This window comes from Stegostoma tigrinum, chromosome 35, assembly GCF_030684315.1.
Source record: "Stegostoma tigrinum isolate sSteTig4 chromosome 35, sSteTig4.hap1, whole genome shotgun sequence".
NCBI lineage: Eukaryota > Metazoa > Chordata > Chondrichthyes > Orectolobiformes > Stegostomatidae > Stegostoma > Stegostoma tigrinum.
Genome location: NC_081388.1, coordinates 7,902,593 through 7,917,340, shown reverse-complemented (window position 1 = coordinate 7,917,340; position 14,748 = coordinate 7,902,593).

The following is a 14,748-nucleotide window of genomic DNA, read 5'->3' as shown; positions in this document are numbered from 1 at the left end:
CTTTTTCTCACTGGAGCCTAGGAGGTTGACGGGGTGGCCTTAAACAGATTTATAAAATTGCGAACAGTATAGATAAGGTGAATGCCAGGTGACTTTTCCATAAGGTGGGGCATATTTTTAAGATGAGAGGAAAAAGATTGCCCGACGATGGGCATTTTTTTTTTACACAGAGAGTGGATTGTGCGTGGAATGAACTTCCAGAGGAAGTGATGGATGTGGGTACAGTTACAACATTTAAAAGCATTTAGATAAATACATAAATACGAAAAGTTTGAAGGAATATGGGCCAAGCATAGACCGGGGTTGAGTTTAGTTTAGGAATATGCTCGGCGTGGACTGGGTGAACCGAAGTGTCTGTTTTCGAGCTGTGTGACTCTATGACTCTATAACAATGACCGGGTAAGAACACTGTTACAAAGAGCAACATTTGTACTATGCAAATGCCAGAAAATACCCATCTCCAATAGGGCAGAATCGAACGAAATGTCCTTGATTTTCAGCTGTTTAATAGACAGATGCCCATAGGCTACCAGAGGCAGCAAAAATCTTTTCAAGCATTTATAAGTGTTTCATTGTAAGCCTACAGTTTAACACAAACATCAGTTTCCTCCTTTCCTTTCTGTATTCTTACCTTGTCCAGAGGCAAACAAGATACTATGGCTTTAACAAGTGTAATTTGTCCTGTTTTTTCTTTATGAAGAGAGGTTGAGATAAAGTTGACAAGTCGTCTGCTCCAAAGCCAATAATATAAACCATTTGTGAAGCATTGGACATTTTTTTTAAGTTAGAACAATAGAAGCAGCCTGAATGGATGTGACCAAGTTCCCACAGAACCAGGATTTTTAATCTTAGATTTCTGCAGTTGCTAGGATCTTGAAGCTGAATATAGAAGCTGTTATTATTCTTCTGTCTGTGACAGCTAACAGCTGGGGTTCTCTTCCTGCTGCTAGAATTGCATGTGAGACAATCTATTTTACCAAATTTGTTCTTTACCAAATGTTTGTTCATGGGATGTTACTTTCTTGAAACAGTTAATCAGTAGGAGTTAATGTATCTATGATTTTGGTAAGCATTTGGATAGAGTTAAGGTTCAACCAATACCTTTCTTTTTATTTTGTCTGCATTTTAACTGCAGTATGGAAATAAAGCGTGTTTTGATTAAAGTTGATAGTTTGACCAATCACCTTGCAACAACTTACAGTTACCTTTAAAATAAGAAAAGTTATTTTAGATTCCCTGCAGTGTGGAAACAGGCCCTTTGGCCCAACAAGTCCACATTTCCCCTTGAAACATCCCAGCCAGACCTATCCCCCTAAACACTACAGGCAATTTAGCATGGTTGATCCACCTAGCCTACACATCCCTGGACTGTGGGAAGAAACCCATGCAGACATGGGGAGAATGTGCAAACTCCACACAGACAGTTGCCTAAGGCTGGAATTGAACCCGGGTCCCTAGTGCTATGAGGCTGCAGTGCTAACCACTGAGCCACCGTGCCACACCTAAAGTTATGCTATAGGCTAACTTCTTCTCATGTTTTGAAGGGATTTGGTCCGTTCCATAACAACCTATTGAGAAAGGAAAGGGCTCTTTTACCTTTATCATCAAAAAAAACTGGCACTATAACCAAGATTTTTAAAAAAGCAAGAGGGAGTAACTACTGAGATTTAAAGTAGAATACAATAGGAGAGAGGAAATGAGATATCTCAGGCCTTAGGGTGCTAATCTTTCCTGTAAAACTACAAGGTTACCAGTCAATGCTAGTCCTTGTTTTGTTTTTAAATGTGGAACAATAGAAGCAGCCCGAATGGGTGGGGCCAAACTCCCACAAAACCAGGCTCCGAGGACACTCAGGAAAACATAAGTGTAAGAAAGGATTCCTTCTCCCACAGTCCATTCAGACATTTCATGCTGCTCTTTCATTTGCAGGTCTGGGATTTGAACTGAGACAGTGAGATCCAGGGTTTGGGACCCCACCACTAAACCACAAGATCCCTGAGGACCCAGCTTTTTATTTTGAACATAAACCCATTAAGACCAATGCAAAAAAACCCAGCTCTTTTTAATTCTAGCTATTAGCCACCACCAGTAAACTCATGTAGTCAATTAAATATTGATATTCAAAACCAGGTTAAGGGAAATGCAAACAGTAAAACACTGAAATATAATGGGTATCACCAGTTCTCAAACAATTCTTGATCTGTTCTGGGTTACCCTTAAAAGAGTCTCTATTTCAAGCACTGACATAGGACAGTATGATGGTTCACTGGTCAGCACTGCAGCCTCACAGCACCAGGGTTGGGTTTGATTCCAGCCTCCGGCAACTGCCTGTGAGGAGTTTTCATGTTCTCCCCATATCTGCATGGGTTTCCCCTGGGTAGTCCAGTTTCCTCTCATGATCCAAAAATGCACAGGTTAGGCCTTGCTAAATTGCTCATAATATCCAGGGATGTACAGGCTAGCTGGAATAGTCATGGAAAATGCAGGGAAAGTGTTGGGGGTATCGAGGGGGATCTGGAGGGAATGCTGTTCAAAGTGTTGGTGCAGACTCGATGGGCTGAATGGCCTGCTTCCAAACTGTAAAGGTTCTTTGATTCTAAGTTGACATTACCATCACTGAATCTCCCTATCATCAACATCTTCGGTGGTACAATTGGCCAGAGAGTTAACTGGATCAGTCATATAAATTCACTGATGGCAGAAATAGCTCTGGGCTGGAGATTTGACTGTAAGTAACTCACATCTTGACTTCCCAAAGCCTGCTCCCATTGTACAAGTCAGGAGTGTGAAGGAATGCTTCCTCACGCATCTGGATGAGTGCAGCTCCAACAACACTCAAGAAGTTTGATTGATCAGTATCCCAGCCATACCCAGCACAGAGCCATACATGGCGCATACCATCTGCAAGATGAAATTCAGCAACTCTCCTTCTGTAGCACCTCGGCCTCTATGTTCTCCTCTGGAATAAGAAGAGCAGCAGATACAATCAGAACACCACCTCCTGCAAGTTACCCTCCAAGCCATTCACCATGCTGACTTGGAAATGCGTCGCTGTTCTTACTGCCACATGCGGGTGTCCCTCATCAAATGAACTGCAGTTGTTCAAGGTGGTGGCTCTCCACGACCTTCACAAATCCAGTTATGAATGAACGACAGTTGCTGTCTCGTCCAATGATGTCCACACCCTGTGAATGAATAGAAAACTCAGTCGGCTTGAGGAAGAAGCAGTGAGGAAAGTTTCAATAAAAGATCAGTGACCTGGTCTTATCTCTGAGGAAGGTTACTTTTCAAATCACTTGTGTTTAATTATTTTAGACATGCACCAATGGTATTGAATTGACAATCCACATTTTTCCTTGACCTCAACACTGTGAATGTCGCTCAAGTTTGATTTCCCAGCTAATTGTGCCCTGGGGTAATGAAGGTCAGCATGTCACTCAGTCTCGTGTTTGACCCAGCTCCCATTTTCCACACTCGTACATTTTTGAGCAAGGACCACTGAATAACAGAAGGAGGGAGGAACCTTAGCTGTCTATATTTTATTCATGAGCTATTGGGATGAAATGTGCTTCCCATGCCATTGCTGCCAAAAGAAAACTTGAATCAGCATCCTCCCTCATCTACTGCAAAGTTGTGGGTTCAAGCCATGCTCTCGGCTGACCACCAAGAGGAATATTGCAGGAGCTCTGCCCCATCAAAAGTGCTGCCTTTTGCCTGAGATGACAAACTTCTTTTCAGGTAAATGTAAAACATCTCACGCCATGATACCAGAGAAGAATGTGGGACTTGTGATGAAAAATGCTTTTGCCTTATCCATTTTGTACAATGTTAGGGAGAAGACTGTGAGTGCTGTAACACAGGAAACAAAACACCCTGCACTCACTTACTTTCCACCCAAACTCCTCACTTACCCACTTCTCCCAACCCCACCACCACAAAGCCTCACTGACTCAATAGCCACCCTACATCCTTTCTCAAATACGTCCAACCCGAACCTGTCATCTCCCAGACGTTTGATCCCTCACCCAGCTTCCACCCTACCCCATCACCAACACATCTGCCAAGCCAACCCCTGACCCCCCGGCCAATTATCTTTCCCCTCCTCACTCAAGCAGGTGTCCACTAGATCATCACACATCTGCTTCCAGCCTGCCCTTCTCCCTCCTGCCATTCTGACCTCTGTTCCATACTATCCCATCACCCACCCACTATCCAGAAGGCACATTACTCCTTTACACACCTGCATGCCCCACTCCATGCCTCACCTAATTTCCACACTACTGCCCCACCTACCCACTTGCTAACCTACTCCTCATCATACTTGGCACTCTGACCCTTGATGTTCTTAACTTCTAGCCAGAAACTCTGGTTTGAAGTTCCACTCTAGATCTTGATGGTGATCTTAACATGGCTGGACTGAGTGCCAACTTGGAAAGCCTTCCAGTGTGTGCCCATGGCAGGCCGTAAGAGTGGGAGAGATTCCTGGCCAGGCAGGAATGGGACAATGGTTAGGAAATCCACCATCAACACCCACAGCTCAAGACCTGGTCTTATCTTGAGGAAAGTTACTTTTCAAATCACTTGTGTTTAGTTATTTTACATATGCTGCAACGGTACAGAATTGACAGTCCTCCTTTTCCTTTGACCTCAACAATGTGAATGTTGTTCAAGTTTGATTTCACGGTTAATTGTGCCCTTGGGTCACAACGGCCAACATGTCACTCTGTCTCGTGGTTGATCCAGCTCCTACTTCCTGGAGCATCCACACTCATACATTTGTTAGTTGGATAACAGGAGGAAGGAAGAACCTGAGCCATCTATAATTTAATCATGAGCTGCTGCGATTAAATGTATGAATGAAATGCCTCAACAAAAGTCAAATCAACATCATTCCTCATCTACTGTACAGTTTAATGGCCTCAATGAGCCAATGGTGAGCTTAAAGGTTGTGGGTTCAAGTCATATTCCATATGCAAAATGGACTCCCTAAAAATAACTTCATTATTACTCTTTCGTTGGACATGGATGTCACCGGCAACGCCAGCATTGATTGCCCATTCTTATTTATCTACCCTTGAACTGAGTGACTCACTCACTGCATTTCAGAGGGCAGTTAAGAGTCACCCACAATGCTGTGGGTCTGGAGCCACATGTCGGCCAGACTGGGTAAGGTTGGCAGACTGCCTTCTTTGACGGGGCATTAATGAACCAGATGGATCTTTACGACAATTGACCGTAATTTGATGGTCATCTTAACTGGACTATTTCAGAATTTAAGAAAATTAAAATTACCATGGTGGGATTTGAATCTCCTTCCCCAGCACATCACTCTGGGCTGTTGGAATAGCAAACATACGTCAATACCACTCAGCCACCATCCCCCCCGACAATAAAGTGCATGAATATCTTCTTGTACAGTGTCAGATTGCTTGCTTTTCTAATAAAACAACTGCATCAGGGTGTTTTACAATGTTACAGATGCTGCTATACCTACACTGTTCTTAGAATAGAATCCCTATGGCACGGAAGCAGACCATTCCCTTTGAGTCCACACTGACTCTCCCAAGAGCATCCCATGCAGACCAAACCCTACTCCTGTATTTTCCATGGCTAACCCACTCACCCTGGACACTATCAGCAATTTACCATGGCCAATCCACCTAACCTGCACATCTTTGGGCAGTGGGAGTAAACTAGAGCACCCAGGGGAAGCCCATGCCGACATGGGGAACATGTTCAAATTTCACCCGGTCGCCTGAGGGAGCACAGTGAGGCAGCAGTGCAAACCATTTTGCCACCATGCCACCCTTAATGGTGCTTGCGGAAGTCATGGTGTTGACACAGAAATGATCACGCCAATACTGTTTGTAATGAATCACACTTGAGATGCATAGTGCCCTATCCAGCCGGTGCCAGCCTTCAGTGAGAGAAGGGATAAAGAAAAAGTCCTTCATTCCATCATGCCCATCATCAGATTGGCATGAGACTGCCCAATGTCATGTGTGGAAAAGCTTCATGAATACTTATCATTTACAATTGCTGCAGTGCACACTCTTTCAGATAAGAACATTTCAGAATGCATCTGACCCAGAATTCAACAGCGTTTGGTCCAACAGGTTGATACTACTCCATGTATGTATCTTCTCTTACCCTCTGTTCCCTTGTCCCCATTGACGCATTCTTCTATCGCCTTCATCCCTCAGCTGCTCAGACAGTTTCTTCTTGGGGAAACTGGGACTATTCAACTCATCAACCTCTTTTAGAGTAGAATTGAACATGGAACAAAATATCCTTTATTGTCACTTGTATTACAATAAAAATGTATAGGGGTACAGTGTAAAGATTTTACAAAGGCTGCCTTTTAATAGCGCCATGTTGGGTACAAATACTGAGGTATACACCTTATAGAGTAAAAAAAATTGATCTTACACAAACAGGATTAAAGGAAAGCATACGTATTACTTACGGTGGTAGTTACAACATAGTGAAAAGGTTCTAAATTACAGCCTGATAACAGCAGCTCTGCATGACCCAAGTCCAATAATTGTCCCGCATTGCTCCAGTGTCCAGTCCTCCCCTCACCAGCACTCAGCAGCAACCAGGTAAGCCACGCTGTACCAGGATTCATCACTCGGCCCTTCCGTCACTCTTTCCAGCTGCCTGCTCCCGCCTGCTCCCGCTCACTGTCTGCGCGATGCGCCAGTGCTGCTCTCCCATATGCTGCTGCGGAGCTCTTCCCCACGCTGCGCCGGGGCACGCAGCCCACGCGCTGGCGCACGGCTCGCTGCTCATGGGATTCTGGGGCACAGGGCCTCGCTGCTCTGGAATTCTGGCCTGCTCTGGAGCTGAGGGAAGAGAAGCACAAGTAAAAAAAGAGGGAATAAAGGAAAAGTGAGGAAAAAGAACAGGCGGAGCAGAGGAGCTCAGACAGGAGCTTTGTACTCTGCCGCCATCTTGCTGGTTGCCCATTCTCACAAAACTCTGAGTGGCGAAGTTTCCCTCGAACCTTGATGTGAATTATAGGCAAGGAAAGCACTTGCTGATTACCATGTACCGTCCTCGCTCAGCTGATGCAACGATACTCCTCCATGTTGAACAAAACTTGGAGGAAGCGCTGAGGGTAGCAGGGATGCAAAATGTACTCTGGAGGGGGGATTTCAATGTCCATTACCAAGAGGTACTCGGCAGCAGTACTACTGATCGAGCTGGTCGGGTCCTGAAGGATAAAGCTGCGAGACTGATCTGCAGCAGGTGGTGAGGGAACCAACAAGAGGGAAAAACATACCTGGCCTCATCCTATCCTAATCTGCCAGCTGCAGTCACATCTGTTCATGGCAGTATCAGTAAGAGTGAGCATCACACAGTCCTTGTGGAGTCCCGCCTTCACATTGAGAATCACTTGCATCGTGTTGAGTGGCACTATCACCATGCTGTATGGGACAGACTTCGCTCAGATCTAAAAACTCACCACTGGGCATCCATGAGGCGCTGTGGACCATCAATACCAACAGAATTGTACTCCAGCACACTCTGTAATCTCATGGCCCGGCATATCACCCACTCAACCGTTACCATCAAGTCAAGGGATCCTGCTTCGATAGATAGTGCAGGAGGGCATGCCAGGAGCAGCACCAGGCATACCTGAGGATGAGGTGTCAACCTCGTGAAGCCACAAAAGAGAACCCATCCATGCTAAACATTGTAAACAACAAAGTGATAGAAATGGCCATTTCACAACCAACGGATCAGCTCTAAACTCCTCAATCCTGCCACATTCAGTCAGGTGATCAGCGGAGCCTGTGAACAAATCTGTTACTATTGTATCATGCGATTACCTGACTGGGAGAAGGTGACCTAGAGAGTCCTGGTTCTTTCAATTTTCTGGCATTTACTATGCTTCTATAAGGAAAGCAGCTTTTATTGTTGAATCCTGTACAAGGTAGCTGATCTGGTTGGTGAGGTGAAATCCCCATAGTCTTACCAGACCATAATTCTGCTCTCTCGGTAGAGCGAGATGACTGGTGATGGTTCACCCTGAGGGTGACCACACCTCAGGCAAGGGGAGAGGCTGAGAAGGAGAGGCTGGTGCAGGAATTGAGTGTACACTGTTGGTGTCACTCTACAGCACAAGGCAGCTATCCAGCCAATTGATTAAAGCAATCTGCGGTGCGTGGTGGGGATTGTGAGCAACTACCTCTCCTACAGCAAGAAGGTTAAAATCTAAATCACACTCCAAGAACAGAACCATGACATTTATCTGACAATCCTGGTGTTGAGTCAAAGCAAAGTGTTAGATCTGCCAAGTATACCTGACAATTCCTTAAAGCTATTTTAGAAAAGAGCAAGAGTGTATTCTCAAGTGTCCTGAGCCAGTGTCCTATATGGTCAGCTCAAGCTCCTATTTTTTTTTATTTTGGGTCTGATGTTATGAAATGGTAGTTGTAAGGGAGATTTCCAATGCCCTGACTCATCTCAATGATCTGTAAAGACTCCCAGGTTGTTCAATCTGTGTTTCCGTTCCTTTTGATTCAATCCTTCCTCATCCTCTCAGTTAGTCTCTGAACCCAAAAACAAAACTCCATCATCATCACTTTGCACACTGCAATCTAAATGTCTCCACAGAGAAAGAAAACATTGACAGGATGCAAAGTCTCTTATGGACCAGACCAAAAGCTCCTCAAATCATTCAGAAGATAGTCTAGACCATGGCATTGTCTTATTTTACAGATAAATTTCAGGTGTTGCAATTCAGCTGCAATTTGATTGACCAAACTGCTTGCAAAATTTATTCATATGCTATTGGTAAAGTACAACAAAGGAAAAGAATTAGCTAAGCTGTAACTCTATGAAAATGCTTGACAAAACATTAGATATAGTAACCATTCCTAATTAACTGTTTTAATACAGTAACATCCTCTTAACATACCTTGGCAAAGGCAGAGTCAACAAGTGACTTTAGTAGTCCAGAAGGAAAAGTAAAACTCTGATAAAACTCTGACAAGCTGAAGCAGTGAGTAATGTATCTCAGCTTCTAAATCCTTCTGAGACCCCAGAAACAACTGCTACTGAAAGCTTAAACTAAAAATCCTACTTCTGTGAGAGCTTGACTCCACCCATTCATGCTGCACCTATTGTTCCAACTTTAAAAATAAAACCAAGGCCTCACGAATTGTTTACTTTATGAGCTTTCAATAGCCAACTCTCAATCTCTGCCTTACAACTCTTTTTCAAAACAAAAAACAGCCAGAAAAATCCAGTTAAAGCAGCCACAAATCCCAACAAGAGTAAAGACCCACTGAAAACATTGACTCTGTTCCTCTGTCCATGGATGCTGCCAGACTTGCGGAGTTTCTCCAGAATTCCCTGTGTTTGTTTCAGATTTCCAGTATCAAGAGTATTTTGATTTTATTCCAGCCAGGTACAAAATACAGACCCAGACCAGGCTGGCAATGGTCATTTCAGTTGTCACCCTGAAACCATCAGGAGCCTGGTTGGGACGGAGGATGTGAATAAAAATGCACCCTAATATATTGCTCTGGAGGGGGAGGGATGCGGGTCACTAGAGGCCAAATGGGAGCAGGTACTTTGACCACACAACATTGCATTACATATCTGCTCTGCCTGCTAGAGATAGTGAGAACTGCCGATGGTGGAGAATCTGAGATAACTCACTGTGGAGCTGGAGGAACACAGCAGGCCAAGCAGCATCAGAGGAGCAGGAAAGCTGACATTTTGAATGGGCCCATTTCTGAAGAAGATTCCTGATCGGAAACATCAGCTTTCCTGTTCCTCTTATGCTGCCTGGCCTGCTGTGTTCAAGCCGCTCCATAACTGTGTTATCTTTACTCCTCCTGTTAAGTTGGGTTGAGGTAGCATAATGTGGAGGAAAGGACCAATAACTGTGACCTGCCTCAGTGAAATGCTGACACATTCTCTCCACTCTCTCTGGGCAAAGGCACTTTTCCTGGAACTATCTTGTTCTTGCAGTAACAATGAGGACACAGCATGCAACAGCCAGTGACAGAAATAATGGGTGGTACACTAGCTTATCAGTGAGCACCCTAATGGCTTCACAGCTCCAGGGGAAACATATTCTTTTGGTTCAATTTGTTGCGGAATAAAATGAAAATGTCCCATTAAGGAAACAAATATCCTGTTTGCTCCAGACACACAGGATGTGATTTGTGGTCAATGTGTTTAGCTGCTTTTTGACTGCATTCTATCAGTGCCCTCCGACAACACAGGAATGCTCATTATATATCCTGCTGCTTGAATCTGGAAAAAAATCTGCTGGAGAAACTGAGCAGGTCTGGCAGTATCAGTGGAGAGAAAGCAGAGATCATGTTTTGTGTCACCCCTTCAGTGGATCTGGGGTTATGTTCCTGGTTTTAATAATCCAGAGGCCGCTAATGTAATATCCCTGTGGAGTTAAAACTCAAATCGTACTGCTGATAATTTGGGAATTTGAATCCCATCAAAATAAATCTGGGAATTTTACACCAGCCTGAGTAAAAGTGCCCATAAAACTGTCAATTTAATTAACAGGGAATGAACATTAATTGATCTTTGGGAAAGCCTACCTCTTGACTTTACCAAAGCTGGGGATTTATGTAACTCTAATGATTGACTCTTTACCATTCTCCAATGTGATTTAAAGCAAGGCTGATCTGTCACCTTGTTAGAGAAACTTGGGATGGGGAATAAATGATGCCTTGCCAATGATGCCCACATTCCATGAAAGAATTCCAACAAAACTTTTACAACGTTGATGCCATTGTTTAAGGCATTATGCACGTCTCATGATTCAGATATCATGAATCAGACAAGAGAATAACTCAAGGAGAATATCACAAAAGTGAGTCATTTCTTCTGTTTTTCATTAATCTTGCCCTCCTGACCACTTCGCACAATCCTTAGAGTGTGGAAGCAGGCCATTCTGCTCATCAAGTCTATATGAACGTGCTGAAGAGCATTCCATCCAGACCCACCATCCATACCCTAACTCTGTAAACCTGCATTTCTCATGGCTAAATCACCCAGCCAGCACATCCCTGGACACAACGGGCAATTAAGCCTGGCCAATCCACCCTAATCTGCACATCTACCTGCAAAGTGTGGTGGAACTTGGTGGCAGGGCAAAGGAAGCGACAATGATTGTAACAAGGTCAGCCAGGTGATCATCGTAGAATGGGAGCCCCCTGATTGGGGCTATTAACCTGGTCCATTCAGGGATCCTGGCTGACATACAAAAGTTGAGAGTCAGAGACAAAGAACACTCTGGTGCCTGACTCTGTATAAGGCAAGTACTATAGCCAAGACAGTTCATGAGTCAATAAAGGGTGATGTGACGATGGGATACCAGCCTCAGTGGAGTTATTTCAGGATCTTTACCCTCGTCAGCATATTTCGCTCTTATCACACAATTCTAACAGTGCAGAAAGAGACCATTCAGACCATTGTGCCTACACCAGTTCTATTGAACAGTACCAATTGCCTGTTATTCCCACAAATCCCCTGGACAGCATTATGACAAAACAAAACATCGGATGCATTCTTGAATGCCTCAGTTGAACCTGACTCCACCACATCTCCAGACAGTGCATTCCATTAGAAGAATGCAAAGAACAAACTGAGCTGCAAACAGCATCCAGACAGAAATGTGAAACAGATTGAAAGCTCGTTTTATTTCAGCTAACTGATCTGCACAGGCTTACGTGGGCTATCAGGCAATTATGCAGCTTGTGAAAGCTTCTTGCGCACTGATTGGCTGGGAAGCAATTTGAGTCATCCCTATGCATTAATGCAAGTCTTCCTCTCCTTTATCTGCATAAGATGCCACGTTGCCCTACTACACTTCTTGAAAGTCTGATACATTGCACATCGAGCCCATGCTGAAGCAATGTTTTACTGTTGCAGTTCACAACCTTTCAGCTTCAGTAAGGGAAGAGCATCCAGATGTAAGGGACTGAACAGAAAGAGAGCACATCAATCAAAAAGGGCTGCAGGATTGAAAATATGTGCTTTTATTTCATTTCTGACTGTCAGCAGTACAGTTAAGTTCTTTAACATACATTTACACGGCCCCTTCATTGCTAGCAGCACCTTCATTCCAATTGTGCTGATTAGATTGTCAGGACCAGCTCAGATTTACTGCAGTGTGAGGCTAGTACATTATTGACTCTGTGAATTTTACATTGCGTTAAAATGGAACAAGATTAATTTCCCACATTACAAATCCAGCCTGCAGTTCCTAGGTAACAGGGTGTTGTAAAAGTGCCAAGCTGAAAATCTCCGGAATTTCTCAGGAGATGGGATATTTGATACCTGCCAAGTGCTGGATGGGAGAGCTGTTGGTCTTCTATTATTTCTACACCAATTCACCATTTTATGTCCTGGTCTTTGCCTCAGTAACAGCAGTGACTGTGCATTGGAAGCTTTACAGTCTTGATAAGGCATCAGAAACTGGCCGGAAATGGTTCGCGGGCCCCTCAACACAGCCCCAATGCCAAACAGGCAGTCACTAGAACTGCTGACATGATGCTCCCAGCTCCTGTCAATTAAGTTCCCAAAACATAAGGGAATTGCTTTCTTTTTAAATCAATACACACAACAAGCTGTTAAAATTCCAACAGTATGTGCGTCTCCGAGTCCCAACTGTTGCCTCATCTTTCTATTCAACTAATGAAAGTAGCTTCTTCTCAATCATAACCCTTTTGCACTTCATAAAAGGGCAAGATTAAGGACACCTGCAACTGGTGAGCATCACAAAGGCTGTGGTGGATTATCTCTCTTCAAAATGACAGTTTTTATTCAATGTGCTTCTGCAAAAGTTTTAGCTGCAGTGACGTTTGTTACACGTTAGTTGTATTCATTTGACCATTTTATCTTCAAAAGAGCTTAGAGAGAAAGACTCCAGGAAGTCTGGGGCGTAGGTTAGGGAGGAGGCAGAGATTTATAATGTAGCTTTCTGTAAACCCAAACGATTAATGTCTAGCTTCTTACTTTATCTTTCTACTGTCAGAATTTTAGCAATGTTGTGAGGATGCATAATACAAATCACCTTAAAACCTTCAATGCTTCAGCCTGAGCATCAGTTTGTTTGTTATATATTTTTGCCAGCAGCATTTGACGTTTATGTTGTTGCTATTGTGCACTTCTGAAATGATGGAGACATAAACATTTGTGCAGCTGACATGGTAATGCTCTGACAAATTAAAGTCTACATGCTTGGTCTGAGATTAAACTATTTGGTAGGTTTGGCAGTTAATGAATTCTGCTACACCTCCATGCCATCCAATGAACAGCCTCTTCTTGTGCTGTATAAATTGATGTTCCTACTCAAAGTTTGCTCTCTGGCATTCTAGTCCTGATCAGTACAAGACAAATGAGGTCAACTTTGTGTCTCCTTTTGGCTGTGTTTATGCTTGGCACGACCAAGCAATTATTGGAATCTCACATCATTGTTATTCATTACCGAGAGCATGAAAGAATATTGAGGATGCACAGGAAAGTAGATTGGAGATTAAAATCAGATCAGCCATGATTTTAGTTATTAGAAGAACAGGCTTGAAGGACTTGATTCATTGTTATCACAAGTACCTGAGTACAGTGAAAAGTTTTGTTTTGCAAGCAGTACAGGCAGATCATGGCAAACAAGGACATACAGATCATAGGGTGCTTACCCAGAATGAGGCTTACAAGGTTACAACTGCACAAGAGGTGCACAAAGCCAGATCAACATTAAATTTGAAGTTAGAGAGGCCCATTCAGTAGGCTAAGAGCTGGAGGGAAGAAGCTGTTCTTGAACCAGTTGGTGTATGTGTTCAAGCTTCTGTATCTTCTGCCTAACAGAAGAGGTTGGAAAAGAGCATTACTGGCGTGGGAGAGGTCTTTGGTGATGTTGGCAGCTTTTCTCACAGCAACGAGAGGCATAAATGGAGTCCATGGATAGGAGATTGGCTTCCCTGATTATCTGGACTGTGCACACAACTTCCCGTGGTTTCTCATGGTCCTGGGCAGAGCAGTTGCTGTACCAGGCCTCTATGCACACAGATAGGATGCTTTCGATGGTGCGCCTGTAAAAGTTGGTGAGGGTTCACTCGTATTCCTTGTTTATGTATTTATATCATGATTCAGAGGCCATTCTTTAACAAATCAGAAAAACTTATTGTGGACTGATTGATTAAAGAATTGATTGTTTTAATTCATCAATGTAATTCATCAGTGACTCTACTGTCATCACATCATACAATTAGAAGGGGACAAACTAACATGGATTGACACAGAATGTGTAGTGCAGAAGTACTCAGCCAAACTGACCCAAGTCAAAGTTTATTCATTACTTTATTTCTCTCACATCCCTTCATCCAACAGCATTGTTATAACTCTTCATTTCTTTTTCCTTTGTGTGTTTGACTAACTTCATCCAAGACATATCCACGATAATCACCTCGATAATTACCATTCTCTGTGGTAGTGAGCTGCACATTGTAGATTCAAGAATAGGTAAAGAGTGAAGAGGTTTCATCTGAATTGCTGTTTGCTGATGAGTTCATATTTCTGGCCCCTTGGCTTTGATCTAGCAGTTTGCTTCTCAGTGTGTCATTGGGAACTCCAAATGGTCTGTCAGACTGAATGGAACCATGACAAGGGGGTTGTCTTCTGTGAAGGGAGTTTGACCAGTTTAAGACAACTCTGGAGTTCAGAATAAAGAGAGGAGGTCTAATTGAGGTATATAAGATGCTAAAG